Source organism: Amia ocellicauda, chromosome 8, assembly GCF_036373705.1.
Source record: "Amia ocellicauda isolate fAmiCal2 chromosome 8, fAmiCal2.hap1, whole genome shotgun sequence".
NCBI lineage: Eukaryota > Metazoa > Chordata > Actinopteri > Amiiformes > Amiidae > Amia > Amia ocellicauda.
In genome coordinates this window covers 5,714,017-5,732,500 of record NC_089857.1, presented here as the reverse complement: position 1 = coordinate 5,732,500, position 18,484 = coordinate 5,714,017, and the positions used below count along the sequence as shown (strand labels likewise).

General features: G+C 36.8%; 1 protein-coding gene across 3 annotated transcripts in view; it reads right to left on the bottom strand.

Annotated features, from left to right (window-relative positions):
• Window positions 1-18,484, bottom strand: part of LOC136755360 (EGF-like repeat and discoidin I-like domain-containing protein 3) — a 195,649-nt gene that overhangs the window by 163,509 nt on the left and 13,656 nt on the right. The window lies entirely within an intron of this gene.

Below are 18,484 nucleotides of genomic sequence, written 5' to 3'. Positions count from 1 at the left end.
TACTATATTCAATTGAAATGAGTGTTGCAGATGTGCTAGCAGACCATATAATTCACCCCTCCTCCTTTTCCTTAAATTGGACTCAACAGATAAAAGGAATTTGCTTCTGGTTACCAAGAATGAAGAAAAAAAACAGATGAAGAACTCATGGCACTAGAACCAAACACAAGAGGCAGACAATGTGGTCTTAACAAGGCAGAACATGAGGAGATAAAGAGCTCAGAGAAGGACAACCAAGACGAATGCTGGGCAAGACACGCAGGGAGGAGGGGCAGACTGTTGCAAAGACTGTACTGGAAGGGCAATGTAGGTACGAATGATAAGGGAACCAGCATAACACTTAGTTCGAAATTAATCCTTAACTACTCAGGAGTCCGGAGTCTCTGGACACTGTTTTGGCTGGCAATGTTGAGATTTTTTTTAAACTCTGGTACACTGAAAACTGTCATTTACACCTTCCTTCAGTGGTTTTAAATATCTGTGAAATACACCACAGCAGTAAAAAAAAATAAAGATAATGATGAAAAAATAGATCGACTAGTTCATCCCAGATTAAGACAAAAAGGCAGGATTGACCCACTTGCTTTTATAACTTTAGCTTCATCCCATCTTTCATCTCCAAGGTCTACTATTGTATTACAATTATAAATGTCCTTATGTATGCATGTATTTTACTGCTGGAACAGTAACATTACAGAGCGACCAAACCGCTATCATCTTTCATGAATGTAATTGCCCTGTAAAATCTAAAATAAAGTGTCCGACGAAACACTAGACAGATTTCTATAAAATCTGTAGATCATCAACATTGCATCATGCCTTGTACCAGATCCAATGAAGTCGAAAACCCACGGCATTTATAACAGATTTCAAAACATGTAAAAACCATAATCAATAGGGCTGTCAGCAAGGGAGGTCGGTTTCTCCTTAATCTTGGGCCACAAGCATGTACAGTACAGAAGATAATCACCACAAGTCGAAATGTAAACGTGGTTTGATTCGGTTTTCCCTTCCAACTAAATTCCACAGCAGTGAAAGCCTTTTTCCAGGGATTTCAAAGTGGTTTATTTCCCAAAACATCAGCCTTAACTTGCAGTCTCTGATACAGCATTATCAGACTAGGAGAATGCTCTCGGTTAAAGCCTCTTCGATCTAGACACAAGAGCCTTCACATGTGCACCATAACTTTGCCTGCAGAAGCCTAAAATCGAATAGTTACTATCTTTTAAAAGGTTTACACTACAGCAGGTTCTAAAGAAGAACAGAAACAGCACAATTATTCTAGGCTTTGGAAGTATGCAAGATCAGTTCAAAATACCACAGGTAGCCAGAGCTGGGTGGAAACTGACAAGAAATGATCATCAGGTATGTTGAAACACAACCAGCAGTGCTCTAAAGACCTTGCAACCTTCTAAGGACTTCTCTTGAAACACCCGAAATAAGCGCATTAAAATAATCCAATCTACAAGTGATTACAGCTTGCCTCAAAGAATCTGACCGAAAAGGAGTATGAGCTGTGGAGATGAGAGAACTCAGCCTTTGTGACATTGCAGACACGAGTCTCTGATGTTAAAAGTTATATCCATAAGAAAACTGTTGTTTTCTAATTTCAGAGCCATCTGTGCATTTCACTTCCATCAAGAGTCCAGCTGAGAGAAACAAATCTACTTAAATTAGTGCAACAAAATATACAATTGATTCATTTAATCTAATTTGCATTAAATGTCTCACTCCCTACGCCTTTGCCATTTCAGATCATTTTTGCAGTCAAATCAACACAATTCCAGCCTAAAGGATGATAAACTATTGTTTTTCAAAGGATGCAGTATGACTAAAAACTCCAGGGATTCTCAGATACAACAGGCACTATATAAACAAGTTCTGCATTAACAAAATAGGAAATTGTTTTATACTCTTATTCCCAAATTAATACAATATTTAAAATATGCATAGCAAATCTGCTTTGAATACATAAAGAAAACAGATTATGCTTCCATTAACAATAAATAATAATTCTAAGCACTTATTTAATATTTAAAATTGACTAAGGCATCTTGGATTGCTAATGATTTTATGCCTTAGTCATTGGTTTGCCGTTTGCCTAATAACTTTTATACACAACTTTATATGAAGAGCCAAATCACAGGAAATGATTCAAAACAAAACTTTGTTGATTCAAGTGATTCACTAATGCCATGCTGCCAAACAATGCATATTTCATGAATTGTACATTATTAAAGAGCGACAGTTACACAACATTAATATTTTCAGCTGCATCATTTAGGAAAAAAACAAGAACAAGCAGACATTAAGTAGTGCAGTCTACACAGTTTACTTTGAAAACACAACATGCACATACTAGGTTAAAACAAACCCACACACTTTTGTATTATTTACTGGAGTTCAAAACCTCTGCTACTAACTCCCATTATCTAGTTTTCAAGTTATATATACATTCTGTATACAAAGCTTAATTATTTTCATTTGCTTAATAAAAACATGCTTTTGCTTTGTATGCATAGTATGTTTTTTTGTTGTTGTTTTTTTACTGTGTTGCTTTATAGCATTGACCATTGCCTTCAAAACCAAAAAGAAACAGTGGAAAAAGTAGTGTTAATTTTACTAATTTACTGAAAGGTCCGGCCTTACCTCTCTGATGGGAAATGGCCTTTGGTGCAACCCTGTCTCGGGAATGAAAAATCGGCCTGCATGGAATGTGCGAATAAAGTTTGGAATGCAGCAGCCAAACACCCACAATGCAGAACATTATAGTGAGTTAAATAATAAAAGCAAAAATACCATATCCTCCAACCTCTCACAATGTTTTATTAGATGTGTGCATGTCTTAAACACAATCTTTAGGTAGAAACCTCCAGTTTAATGCATACGTAGCGCCATCAAATCAGTTTGATGCATCATTGTGTGTTATGTTGATCGATTCTGTCATAAGCAGCTTATAAAACTCAAAATCTGTTCAAATTGAAACTTCCCAATAATGGCTGAAGTCATAATCAAGCATGCTCCTGCAGTCATAACTACTGGGATAACGGGGGAAAAAAAAAAACGAAGCGACGGGATCGGTCTTGTCCATGGCAACTCCAGTGATTATCATCAAATCAATCGAGTGTTAGCCTTGCACGGTCTTATTCCCCAGTATGAATTATAGTTTCCATAGACAGCATGAAGGTTACCGTGTCCATGGCTGTGGGAAAATCAGTGAAGACGGCGTGCAGTGGAGATTTTGTGCAAATAAACAATCCAACATTCATAAAGAAAATAATAAATACAAATCAGCTGGATTGCTTACTTGCACAAAATTTAAAGTGTGGATCAATATCCTCTGTTGTTGTAGACAGCATTTTTGTTTTTCCACAGCCGTAGATACAGTAACACAACTGACAGGCATTGCCAACTGCATCGTTTTGCAGTTATTCTGCTATCCACAATGAAGAACTGCAGGAGCATACATGCTTGGTTTTCACAATTTCAACAGGTTCAATTTGTTTTAATTTCAGTCACTTTTATGACAATCAATCTGGAAGAGTGGTATGTATCTCTCTCATACACCACAACAAATACATATGCTCAAATCCATGATGTTAGGAAATATGTTACTTATGCTCTATGACCAGTGAAATCAGACTAGGATTTATTTACAAAAAATAACATTTCAGCACATAGGATTATTTTGGAAAATTGGAAATTTCAGGACCTTGTATTTTGTATATGTCATATGGAAAAAGATGACGAACCGTTTTAAAATCCGTGGTCTACCTCAATACCTGCCTCTCCTATGTCCTTCCCTGACTTTTTGCTGCTGCAGTGATCTCCATTAATGAGCACTTTTTGGTCTTGTCTTTGTTAATACAATACGGCCCGACATCTAACAGAGCCTGCCAAAACATCATTTCTTATAGCTGTGGCTCCCGCCCAAAGTGCACTTGCAAATGCACAAACATCATTTCATGGTGGTTTTTGGATCTTTGCCTTTAATAATATCTGTGAGGCTGCATATGAAGTCACCCTCCTCTCACAGCTCACATTGTTCTAGCTAGCATTACAAGGTCAACTTAATTCTCAGGTCTACAATGCGACGCCAATTTAGAATAAAGTTTAAATTAGCCAAAAGAAACAAAGTAAGGAAAAATGGAGGCCTACTCCCACAGAATGTGTGCAATTTATGTTAAAAGCTACCGAATGTATAAATAACAGATTGTGAGAAGATGGCTTTTAAAATCAACAAAGGACTTCTAAATAATACTGAACTAGCTCTACTGTACATTACCAGAGACATTTTTCTAATATATTATATATATAAATAATCAAACGCAACACATAAACAAACAAAAAGCCACAGTGGTAAATGCTTTCCATCAAAAAAAACATTAAACTCTCCAGTGTTATTTTATTTATTTTATTTTAGATATTTACCTTAGTTTTACAGACGTGCTACTTTTAGTATGCTGGCCTTATAAAATAGTTTGCAATTATAGTAAATGTAATTGAAAAATGTTTCATTGCATATAAACAATACACCAATGCAAATACTTAACATACTTGCAACAGACCAAAAGGTTAATTGCTGTCTTTGTAGACTACTCTCCCAAAATGAAACATTTAATATGTTTAGTTTAGAAATGCACAGTTAGAATTAATTCCTCCCCTCAACATTAATCACGCAAGTCCCCACCATCTACAAAGGAAACTCATTCATATTATGATTAAATTTGATTGTCTCTAACAATGGGTTTGCTTTTGAATAATTATATAAAAGATAAATAACAGACCGCCTCCCCTCAAATGTTATCTGAACACACACAAAAAAATTGTTGATTCTAAATCTTGTTTTGTAGTAATTTTAACTTTCTAAGTTGAAATATTTTTTACAAATGCCATGTTTCCTTGAGATTCCGTTGTTACAAACAAAGGTTTCATGCAACATTCCATATTCCAGTTATGTTTCAGTGAGAATTATTATTATAAACCTTAGTGATTTCAAATTATCAGATTTAGAAGTTTGATTTTCAAGGCTATTACCATGAGCTTTACAGAAGAATCAGACAGAGAAAATTGTCCATCTGACAGCTGAAATATGATGATTTGCGTTTCATGGAATAAATGCAAAGATGTATAGGTCCAGAATAATATTTGCAACAGTCAGTCTTCACTGAACTTCATATATACAACAGAAAGCCTTTTTATTATAAATAGAAAACAAATGTCAGGTTTACTAGCCATGTATTAAAAGTTAATTTCTGCATTTTGCATTTGGTATTTCTTGCTTGAAACACTGTAATGTGTGTAATGATACACTATGACTTTGCCTACATTTCTATGTGCCAAACTGATTAACGTATGACAAAACTTGCCTCTGTAAAACAAACAAAGAATTGAATTGCACATCCATCTCTGGCACCATTCTGGGAAAAAAAAAAACATTGAAAGGACATTCTGTCCAACACCTTTCCTCCAATGACCAACACAGATCACAGAGGAATGTCTGCTGTGGTTTAAGTGGTAAAATCATGTCTGGATACAAAAGATTGTGGTCTGCTAGAGATTTAACCATATAATGACTGATCTAAAACAAGTACATGCATCTTTTTAAATTTATTTTATCATCTGGCCCATACCAGAGAAAAAACAGATGCTTGAAACTGAAGGGCAACGAGAAATGAACACCAACCTGAACAAATTAAATGATCAGAATAATAATTTTGTATGGTTTTAATGACCATAAAAAAGTGGGGATACTTCAATAACTTGATTTTTTTAGTGAGTAGCTTTGTCTGGTGCCAGAACCTTACGATTACAAACTTTATATTATGCTTTATTTAATGTATTCTGAAAATAAAAGGCATCAAAACTTCTTCATGCAGGAAGTTATAAAGTGGAGGCTGTTAAAACGCTTGGATTTCCAATAGCTGGTAGCAGATAGTATGCACTTTTGAACGATTTCCAATGCTGTGTTTGTCACGCAGGTAATTCACGTGAAGCTTACAACCTGGAACGTGCTAATGGTTGTCAGTTGTTTTGCTAGTTTCTGAAGCAAGGCAGTAGCGTTGTGGTTCAGTAGCTGCACTGACTGGTTGAGTTCAGGCAACACACAATATGGGTTAGTTTAAAAGTTCATTGAGAGCTAATTGGTGATAAATACTGACAAATCTAATCAGGGGGAGACTGATTAAAGAAGAATATGTGGTCTATAATCACACAATCTGAAATGTACACCATGCATTCTGAATTAGAAATACCAGCTGTTAGAAGTTAAAGGTCTCTATTCTCCACTATGGGCAAACTGATCTCTGTACTCTAAATTAATATGATGGGCACCTTGCCCAAAATGTAAAATTGAGCCAACAGAGTTTGTAATTAACTTAGTCAGGATTAGAAAACGTGAGTTATACAAAAAACACTTTCAAAAAGGGTGGCCAATTCCCACAGAAATGCCTAAAACTGTAACATAAAGGTACAGTGATGCTTTTATGAAGGTCTATGTTTAAGGCCATCAATTAAAAGTTTATTCTTGCACATTTCAAATGACGATTACTACTTAAAATACTGGAGCACCTACAAAAAAAAAAAATGAAAATATAATGATTTATTATGAAATGGCATTTAACAACTACTAAATTGACTGCTTCCTGAATAAGTTTAGTAGACAGGTGGAAATTACTTGAATGGTAATGGACTTTTTGGGCATTACAATGACATACCTTATCTAGATATTAAAAGAGATTTTAACACTCAGTGGAAAAGAACCACTTAAAACAAATCATCCACTGCATCGGAAATTGCCAGGTTAACATTTGTTCGTCCAATCAAACATTCTTATTTTGCGACGCAACATTCTCATTATGTCAATTGTGATGATACAGGCGGTATTCACTATGCAATAATGCATTTCAACGAACTTCTGCTTCTTATTCATGGCCAATTTCGTTTTTTCACACATTATATTATGTAAGCATCCGTGTTGTAAGGTATTCATAGAATTTGCAGGATTTCTTTGTACCTGGTCACTCGTTCAGATATTTCACTAAACTTTCCCAGGATTGGTAAGCCAACTACTATCAGCAACTACCGGCAATTACTCAAGACTTCTGTACAGACTGTGCTTGTAGTTCAGCAGGTTATTCTCCTGCACTATTCAGCAATTTCAGTAATTTTGCACTTTATATAACCATTTCATTATGCCGCTTACTCATACATCACCAGAACTTCTGTTGTCTATTTGTGATTTCCCCAATGCCCCCTTCCCTTCAGCTCATACCTAGGACTTCACTACATCCCGTCCACACCCGTTACTTATTAGAACTAGGATGGACGACTCGAATTTTACATTAACTGTATATTTAAACATATGCACTGTAAATTGTATTATGCTTGATTTTAAATGTGTACTCCATTGTTGCAATTTTTTTTTTATTTTTTATTTTTTTATTTTTTTCCAAATTACTCATGTAACCTGTAAATTGTCATGGATAAGGGTGTTTGCCAAGAAATAAATACAATAATAAAAGAGCTGCAAAACAAAAGAGTACTGCAAGAACTGCTTTAACAACCTCCTTTAGTTTAAAGTGGATGGTAAAGCTCTCAGATGTCAATCCTTATGCGAGATGATAAATATAATAAGACATTTAATATTTAAAGTCCTGTAAAATAAAGAAAGCAACGCACAGCAACTTTTTGGAAAGATACATAATCTTATGCATAACGGAGGAAGAAACATGACGGATACACCATGAAGACAGTGGTGCTTTGTCACATGAACTTTAACTTCCATATAATTTACCATCAATAAACCAAGAAAAATGCAATTTTGGGAGGGGGGAGGGGGGGAAATCCCATAGAATGAACTGCTTAGTGGGCAAGTAGACCTCAAAGTTTTTTCCTCCTTGTTATCCATTGTATCTAATCTCTCTAGGATCTCTCCCCATATAGAAGATCACTCAGAATCACTTTTGCATTAATATGTTCATGCAAGCGTTAAATCAAGACATTTATGTAGACTTTGCACGAAACACCTAATTTGTATGTGTTGCAATATATATATCTATATCTGAGAGGAGTCTTACAATGTCTTCAAAGAGAGAGCTATGAAAATGCGTCTGTACTTGGGGGAATTCAAACTTCAGCTAATAAAGCAGACCGGGTTATGTACATAAAAAAGGCTTTAAATAGGATACCATTAATTTCTCCTACATTAATCCAATTAAAAAGGACATTTTAAAAAGAGCATTTTTTTTTTTTTTAGCAATGCAACTAATTTGATTCACTGCAGAGTAGTCCTAATAGGTAAAAATGAAAATCCTAAACCCCCCGATAATTATGCTGTTTTCATTTGTAGAAATTCAAATATCAGAATAAAATGCTTTTTACAAAGATGTACAACCTTAGGATCAGAGGAAATGTGTGGTAAATTAAAGTGTGTGTGTGCATTTGTGTAATTAAATAACAAAAACAAAACAAACTGAATTAATAGAACCGGTAGAACAAGAAGGCTGAATTCACACCACTAACACGAAACAGACACTTAAATCAGTATGTTCCATTTCAATGTTTACATTTATGGTTGATGCTACATATTGTAAGAGTTTTGGTACTGCTAAACCCTTGTGGGTCCAAACAAGGAGTCAAACACCAAATTGAGGTAAACGTCCTCTTTTATTTCTACGAAGGCAGTGCTAGCCATGGAAAAGAACTGATGAAGACAAGCGAAACGCCGGGGCCACACAGAGCACGATCAGCCAAAAACACGGGGGGAATCCAAACAGAAAACAAACATGCAGAACAGGAGGGAACAAACAACTGCACAACAACACAGAACACAATGAACCCCCAACAATTATTAAAGGTTGACCAATTAACGGAGCCTCGGGACCACCTTCCAGCAGCACTTGCAGAGATGCCCGCATATTAAATCAGCATGGGTGGCTCAAGCTTCCCATATCCGTTACAATATTTTGTTATGGCATATAATATATACATTTTGATATGAGCAGATCTCTCAGTTTGGCACTGCAATGTAGTAAGATAACAATAACTCTAATCTATATTCACTTGACATTGGGATCAATTCCACTTCAATTCCAATTCCCTCTCTCAGACACATTCCAAGTATCAATTCCAATTCTTTTGGCCATTGACATATAATAGTCTCCACTGAAACTGGAACGAATTCCAAAATGGAATGGACCCCAACCCTGATGTCTGCTAGGTTTGGGTTCAGGCGAACTCAGGGGCTTAAGATCGTGAAGGTAATAGATTCTAAATCAAACCATTTCCAGAATTTGATCAAATCTTTGTCCAAGTCATTTGTCCACTCAGTTAGGTGCTTTCAAATAGTGCAAGTGTTATAGCATAATCTCTGGAAAGGCAATTCATAAAAATGATATCAATATACCCAATATCAAGACAACTTATTTTGTATGCATTTTTCAATACAGCATATTGCCATCAAGCACTTTACAACTGAGACTTCTAAAAACAATCTGTGTTTTAAGTGCATTTATTTCTGCATTGAAAATATATTAAACACTAATGCGAGGGAAACGTTTGATCTCATCACAACATATTAGACCATTAGCATTGACGTGCTTTCCACCACAAAGACACAAATCACCATTCTTCCCAGTGGCATATATTTGCAGAAACACTATGGAACTACTACCAGGAGAAATACAAATAATGCAGGCAATTCCAATACATTATTTCAGAAGAATAGCTTCAAAGAGTCTCATTTGACAACAAATCAGACTCCATCAGCGATTCCTCCCGAGTAACAGGCTACAAAAGCTATCCTTTTCATGTTGAAAATTATGCCAAGTGTTTACAGAAAAAATCAAAGATCATTTACTTTGGAATTAGGGAAACCTTACATATAAGCATTTGTAGGTTATAGTATGAATGTTTTTCACATTCCCCTTTATCCAGGATACTTCATGTCTGTCTGTCTCTCTGGAGAGTATCTTATCTCTTATGAAAACCATCTGTATCCAAGATCTTTAATTAAACAAGCTGTACTGTACTTAAAAGCAAACTATGCAACACCCTCATTCCAGGCAAAGTAAAGAAATAAGTCACCCACAGCATTCTTGATCTACTACTAAGTTCTATATTTTTTATTGCTGTAAGGGAATTTCAATTCTGAAAAGAAACGTTACTAAACCAGCGGAGCAATATCAGATTTTATGGTAATTCCAATATTCTCACTGAAGTATCATTTTGCTAGCATTTACTATTACATGTGAAGGCTCACCTCAACTGATCTTGCTATTACTATGAATGTTTAGATTTTGTGACACATTTTCGATACTTAACATATATTGAAGAAGAAAAGTAAAAACAAACAAAAACACATTAAAATCTGGAGAACTGTGGAAGATGAACAGTGAGGGCTAGAGGGATATGAATCTTACATGTGCAGTGCAAATCAACCCTAATCATGGAGCCCAACACACAAACAAGAGATTCAGAAAGACTGGTAGCTATACAAAGAGAGAAAACTGAGGAAATAAGAAAACCCCTTGGAGAAATGTTAACACCCCCGTTTTGTGACACCACGCCATGAAACCTGCCTATTTTGAAAGAAAACAACTACACTTTGAGAAACTGATAAGCTTTGGACTAAGCTCACAAGCCTTCGCCAAGATTAGACAAAATGTCAAACATGCCTGGAATAGACAGGACACCATAACAATTTAGATAAGAATGCTGTGGACATATGTATGCATGGATATACGTTCTTTAACTCAAAGAAAAAGTAGGCGTTTATGCTTGACTAAAGACGCATGAAAGTGTCAAAATGTGACAATTGCAAAACCACGTTACAAGTAAACTCCTGCAGTGTAAGATACCTCAACTTGCGTTTTATGGAATTGACAGTCAGTTTTAACCATTTTTAACACTCTATACACTAATAGGTCCCTGCATTCCTCTGAAGATATCCTGCACCTGTTTCGGAAGGCAAAACTCACAGTAAGACATATCATGCTATAAACAGTTTTTTCAGACTATTTTATTGATCAGTGCACTGTGTCCTTTTAAAGTGGACTGGATCAATAGCATGGTCACCTTAATAACTAGTTTATGAAGTAAAAGTTTGGGCTCTGTTATTTATTTTCTGTCAGATGCTAAAGGTCTGACTAAATTGAGTTTGGAGATGTGTACCATCGAATATAGGAGACCTGTAGTAGAAGTTTGTATTTCTATTTCTTCATAAGCATTTTTTCTGACATACATACATACATACATACATCATCAGCATGTATCGATCCACTGCTGGATGAAGGCCTCACCAATATGTTGCCACTCGCTTCTATCTACAGCTTCAATTTTACATATCACACCTGCAAAGCTGCTTATTTCATCTTCCTATCTCTTATGCGGTGGTCTTCTAGATCTTTTATCTTCACTTGGGATACATTTCATAGCTTATGTTTTGCATCTTTGGTTTGTACTTCTTCTTGCCCTGTGTCATTGCCATTTTAACAGTTTCAATCTATCTTCTTACTGTTTCAAGTATGCATCTTTGCACTCTTCCTTGTATTGTTTGTTGTTTCTGTATTTCTTTTGTTTAGTGACCACATTTCAGAACCAATTGTGAGCACTGATATATAAACACTCACCTACCTACAACAGAGACGCAAACACAGAGATACAGAAAACACAAAGGAGGACTGAGAGCTTAAAATAAGAGGCCTAGGTTTGTGTATTTTCATTAACATTTTACAGAAAAATGCTAGTGAGCATTTCTCCTTTGCGAAAATAATCCATCCACTTGAAAGGTATGGCATATCAACAAGCTGATTAAACAGCACGATCATTACACAGGTATACCTTGTGCTGGCAACAATAAAAAGCCATTATAAAATGTGCAGTTTTGTCACACAACACAATGCCACAGATGTTTCAAGTTTTGAGGGAGAGTGTGATTGGCTGCCGACTGTAGGAATGTACACCAGAGCTGTTGCCAGAGAACTGAATGTTCATTTCTCTACCATAAGCCGCCTGCAAATGTACTTTTAAATAATTTAGCTGTACGTCCAACCAGCCTCACAATCGCTGGCGTAACCACGCCAGCCCAGGACTCCACATCTGGCTCCTTCACCTTGTGGGATTACCCAAGACCAGCCACACGGACGGCTGATGAAACCGTGGGTTTTCACGACCAAAGAATTTCTGCACAAACCATCAGAAAACAAATCAATGAAGTTCATCTGCAGCTCATCGTCCTCACCAGGGTCTGGACCTGACTGCAGCTTTGGTGGCCGTTCCTGCTGTCAGCAGGCCAATCACACGCTCCCTCAAGACCTGTGATTTGAAATCCATAGATTAGGGCCTAATTAATTTATTATTTCAATTGACTGATTTTGTTGAACTGTAACTCAGTAAAATTATTGAAATCATTGCACGTTGTGTTTATATTTGTTCAGTGTAAATAAAATAAATTTAACAGAAAATGTGTTGTTATTTAAAATGCTTCTGTTGCTTTTGTGTGTTATGTGTTATGTGAGAATAAATCATAACGAGAAAACAACAGTCTTTCATGTAGCTGTGTTATAAATTACTAATTTAATTTAATTTACTTGGGGCGGCTGGCAGTTGATCCTGATCAAATGGCAGAGTAGCTGTGACACCACTGATCTTGATCCAGAAATGGCAGTGTAAAAGTGCCTTTTGATTTAGTAAATAAATCACTTCTGTTCCAAGTTTCAGTGCCGGATTAAATCAAAACTTTGACCCACCCGCTAATAGCAAACTACAAACCTGTACATCATAGTGGATACATTTACGATTAGAAGAAAGTGGCATCTTACTAAAAATGAAGCCGCAACTGAGTACAGTTCTATAGTTTTCTATTAGCAGGTGGGTCAAATTTAGATTTAATCTGGCCCTTAGTTTTATAGAATATACGACAACCATTCCAGATAAATGAGTCCGCAGGTTGTTTTGCAATATTCTCATTACAAGTAATTGACACAGATGAAAGCTCAGCATGACTTCTACGAGGTCTAAAGCAACAGGAGTTATGACTGAGTCACAGAGCAATATGTAAGGTTTTCAAGTCAAGCTGGCTGAATAGTGTGAGAAATATCTATTGAAATGTCTCAGGCAGGTGACAGATAAAGGAAAAGTCCTAGTTTGCAACACCTGATCCCCATGTACAGCTGGCATTTTAGAAAAGCTCTTCACACATGAAAAATATGCTGAAGGTCATGTTATGAACTGTATTAGATGCTGCAAGTGCTTTGATGTTATACATTTTAGTTGGAGAAACCTAAAGAATGAATCGGCTTTATAACAGAGTAGTCAGTCCTCTCTTCCGTTTCGAACCGCCATCTCAGGCACACCTACACGAACCATTTACCATCATGCTCTAACATTCTCTTGACCATCTAGAAAGAAAGCTTGGCTTGATAAGATTTTGATTCTCCTAAAGAGGATGAATGAATATTTCCTAATCGCTTAATCTGTTTTCTTGAGACCAACCATATTGCCTCAGCAGATGGTTCGCTGTGACAGTTTTAGATGAATGACTTCTCTAGAATCTTCAACTTTATGCCAACCTCGGCACCGCCAGAGATTTCCATTACGAAAACAATTAGCTAAATAGTTTAGGGAGAAAATATTAAACCAGAGGTTCATTGTTGGAATACTTTCACATAATAAGTAAATGACAACCATTAAAATTTATGTTAAAAATGACCAGGCAATATCTTAATGTGTCTCATTGAAAGTATTGGGGTGACAAGTACAGAAGACAGGTTTCAGAAAACACAGATAGTATTTAAGAAATGCTGCTTGTACCCTTTGTATTAATTTCCATAAACTTTAGAATTTTGATTTTGAATACTTCACTCCAAATACAAGCCCTTTCCTTGTTCCAGTCCAAAAGAAATGTTTTCCTTTTATAAATATGGCATGCATTCACCCTGGTAGTATTGTTGTTGCACTTGTTTGTATTATTTTGAAGACCAGCAAAGCCTTTCCTTGTAAATCAATACAACAGCTGGACAGCATGCAGAAAATGGGGTTGCATAAGACATATGGTGTTCTAATAATGTCTGTGTAAGCTTTTTACATAAAATCCAAGTATTCTCATGTTTTGAGAAAAAAATCTATTTCCCATATCATTAAGGATGAAAACACAATCATAAATCTTTTTGAACTACTTAAAACCAGTTAAAACCAAAACTAGTGCCTGAAAATACAGAAACCTAGGCCTCTTATTGTAAGCCCAGCTCTCAGTCCTCTGGGTTTTCTGAATCTCCGTGTTTGCCACTCTGTTTTAAGGTAGGTGTGTGTTATAAATATATTAGTGCTCACAAATGGTTCCGAAATGTGGTCACTAAACACACACATACAGAAACCACAGAAAAAGAATACAAGTAAGCGTGGAAAGATGCATACTTGGAATACTAAGAAGAGAGAGTGACACTGTTAAAATGGCAATGGAACAGACACAGGGCAAGAAGAACAAACCAAAGATGGGATCAATTGTATAGCTTATGTTTTCCAAGTGAGGAAAAAAGACAACCACAAAAGATTGGAAGATTAAATAAGCAGCTTTGCTGGCGTGACCTGGAAAAGAGAAACTATACATAGAAACAAGTGGAAACATCTTGGGGAGGCCTTCATTCAGTAGTGGATCGATAAAGGCTAATGACGATTATATAAAAAGTTACAACTACTCTTATGCTTCAGGCTGTAGTTTATAAAGGCTTACACTGAAATAGCCAAATTCTCATTTAACCAGATCTAATTCTGTCAGCTATGGGTGGAGTTATCTTAGTCTGTGCAAGCAATGTTATAGATCTGATTAAAATTGTATAGTTTTCATTCCTGACTTGACAGACAGAGCATGAAATACTATAAATATACATGAATAAAGTAAATAAATCAAATTACATCATCCAAGCAAGGGATAATATTTATCTTAAGGTAGAATGACATCTGTTACTTATATTAAATAAAGCAAATATGATTATTTCTTCATAGTATACATGCTGAGGCCAAGCTGCTTTGTATTTGTACTCTATATTCCTGGAAGTACAGGAATGTGTTGACAGATCGAAAGCTGCAAGAAATGAATTTCCTATGGTGAATTTATGTTTATTGGTTTAATTTGTTTCTTCTGGAAAAGCAGCTTAGTATTAGGAAGTATATTTATTCTTCTGTAAATAATTTAGGGATAAGGTTTCATTTTGTGTATTATTTATAGTGAATTCCTTTTAAATTAAATTGTGTGTAGAATTCTGTTTTAGGTATTAGTTTAATTCAAATGAAATTGTGTGGGTGTGTGTAGTATATGCAGCCTTTTAGCCTGCAATTAAAATGCAGTAATATTATTATTATAAATTCATCTACACATGCAACATGTGTAGATGTTGATGAAAATCAAGACATTTGTAGAAAATTAATAAACAAATAAAACTGAGAAAGCTCTGTTGGATAAGTCCACCTCCCTTGTAATACTCTTGGGGAGAGCGGAGCGTGGAAGGCCCTGCTCATGCACTGTAAAAGGCTGGGCAGGTTGGAAGGCGAGCCAAAACATTCCTTTTTGGGGGAAAATGCATGACAGGTAACAAGAGTAGCAAGCGAGCAAACTAAATCCTACAATTAGGATTAGGAATACTTGTTACTATTTTATTGTGATTTAGTTATTTGGATTTCCCCCATGCCTCCGTTCCCTTCGCTCTTAATCACGCCTGCACTTACTCGCTTTTACCATCTACGACAGGGGTGTCAAACTCAAGGCTCGTGGGCCAAATACGGCCCCCCAATGGTTTTAATCCGGCCCCTGTAAAGGTGGTGTATCATTATTATTATTTATTTATAAGCAGACGCCCTTATCCACGGCGACTTACTTTGTATTGTGCTTATATTTTGTATCATTAAGTAATTAGGCCCGTGACAGCTTGTGAATTAGGAAATTGCATGTGAAAACTTCAATTCCCTTCAGCCATTGCGAATGTCATTGGTGTGAGGTAGGGTTTTAACAGCCAATCATAGGCTGATTTACTGTCCACGTCCCTGTTCTTTCGGTAATCTGCAATAAACTCAATTCGAAATGTCCAAGAAAAGAAAAATCTACAAGGAAGGTAGTGTGTTTCAGGAAAGGTCGGAGTGGGAATATCTGTTTGTGGAGCAGTTTAAAACCTGTATGCGTCATTTGTAAGGAGAGTTTAGCCCTGATTAAAGAATTCAATATACAGCAGCAGTACGAGACTTAACACAAAGATAAGTATGGGTGTTTGGAGAGAGAGCAAAGAGAGCACAAAGTCGCTGAATTTAAAATAAAAGTATTGAACTACAGCAAACCATGTTCAAAAGGGCAAAAACAGAGAGCGATATGGCTGTTAAAGCGAGTTACATCGAATCCCAAGAAATTGCCAAAACATCAAGGTCTTTCTCCGAGGGTGCTTTTTAAAGAACTGTATGCTTAATGTCAGTGATGTAGTGTGTCCAGACAAAACGCATTTGTTTGCAAATGTCAGTCTCCGTTGCCGGGAGAGTAGATGATTTAGCTGCTAATCTCAAAGACCAGCTAGCCGAAAAAGCAAGTCATTTCACTGCATACTCGCCTGCTGTTGACGAGAGCACTGACTTAACAGACACAGTTATCTATTTTTATCCAGGGGGTAAATTCAGATCTAAACGTTACTGAAGAGCTTTTGGATGCTGCAGCAATGCACGGCACCACCACAGCAAATGACATATTTCAGCAATCTGAGAGATGCGCGAACCAAATTAAGTTGCCGTAGGAGAAATGAATGGGTCTGAACACAGACGGAGCGCCTGCACTGTGTAGTGAAAAAACAGGTCTGCTTGCTAGGATGCAAAAAAAGCTACGGGAGGAAAATGGTCAGTGTCCCGGGACAATTTATCATTGCATTGTACACCAGGAAGCGTTGTGTGGGAAGGTGCTGAATATGGATCATGTAATGCACACGGTAAGAAAAACAGTACATTTGATTGACTGATTGATTTGATTGATTGCAGGCATCCCTTGAGGAGCTTAACGTCGAATGTGGCGATTTGCCTTACACAGAAGTGCACTGGTTGAGTCGGGGCATAGTACTCCCAATGGTTTTTGAGCTACGGGGAGAAATCTGACTTTTTCTGCAAAACAAAGGGAGATAAATATAAGAGCTCTCAGATGAAAGCGGGCTGTGCGATCTTGCATTTCTATGTGATGTTACTGACCATCTTAACACCTTAAACGTAAAGCTACAGGGCAGTAAACGGGTCATAACAGAGATGTATGACAGTGTGAAGGATTTCAGGTTAAAATACATTAATGGGAGAAGCAAATGCAGCAAGGAAATCTTTTCCATTTCCCAACTTGCCAAGCCATCTCTGACTCTCACAAACGTCACTATTCCCAGCGCTTGATTCGCTGCAAAACTGAACTTGTTGTGTAAAGAATCTGAGCGCCGCTTCTCAGATTTTTCAGTTTCCAGCTTTTCTCCATCCCGTTTGGTGTTGATGTGAACAATGCTCCAGATGGGATTGATCGAATTGCAATGCAATGACACACTTAAGGCGAAGATCAATTCCGTTGGCGCTGCAGAGTTTTACCCCTCATTACCAGTCACGGTACCACAGACCTGCCTGCACGCCGCACAAGTCCTCTCAGTGTTTAAAGTGCATACCTGTGCGAACACGCAACAATGACAGGCATCTCCACTCCATACTGAACATCGCTTCAGCACAAGACATTACACCGGACATTCACAAGCTAGTCTCACGAAAAATGTGTCAGGTCTCCTCAACAAATGAACCCCCTCAGAGCAGCAATTAGGTCAGATGTGTGTTTTGAATAATTGTAAGTGTTAAAGATCAAGTATAATTCTAACTAATTCATTTAGATTTAGAGTGTTGTGAATTTTGTTGAAACGACATTGAATTATAAATAGGGACGAGCAAATATTTATGCAGCCCTCGAATGAAACCTGAAATGATCATATGGCCCGTGGTAAAATTGAATTTGACACCCCTGATCTAGGACTTGTATTGTTTGCTGTACATTACCTATAGGCATATGGAAATTGGAATTTGTAAATTGCATGATGCTCTGAACTGTACTGTATCTTTGCACTTTGTATTGCTCTTATGTGTTGTAAGTCGCCCTGGATAAGGGTGTCTGCCTATAAAATTGTACACCAAGAGGCCTCCACCTGTGATACATTGTAGTGATTTAAATGATTTCAGGATAAATTCAGCAGTTCCTGTAGGTTCCCTCTGCTGGTTCTGTCATTCTGCATTTCAAAGCAAAGGCTCAAACCATGAGCATCAAGGAGCTTTCAAAAGAACTCCGTGACAAAGCTGTTGAGAGACACAAGTCAGGGGATGGGTATAAAGAAAATACATATCAAAAGGCCTTGAATATACCTTGGAGCACAGTCAAGATGATTATTCAGAAGTGGAAGACCACCAAGACCCTGCCTAGATCAGGTCATCCCTCCAAGCTGGATAA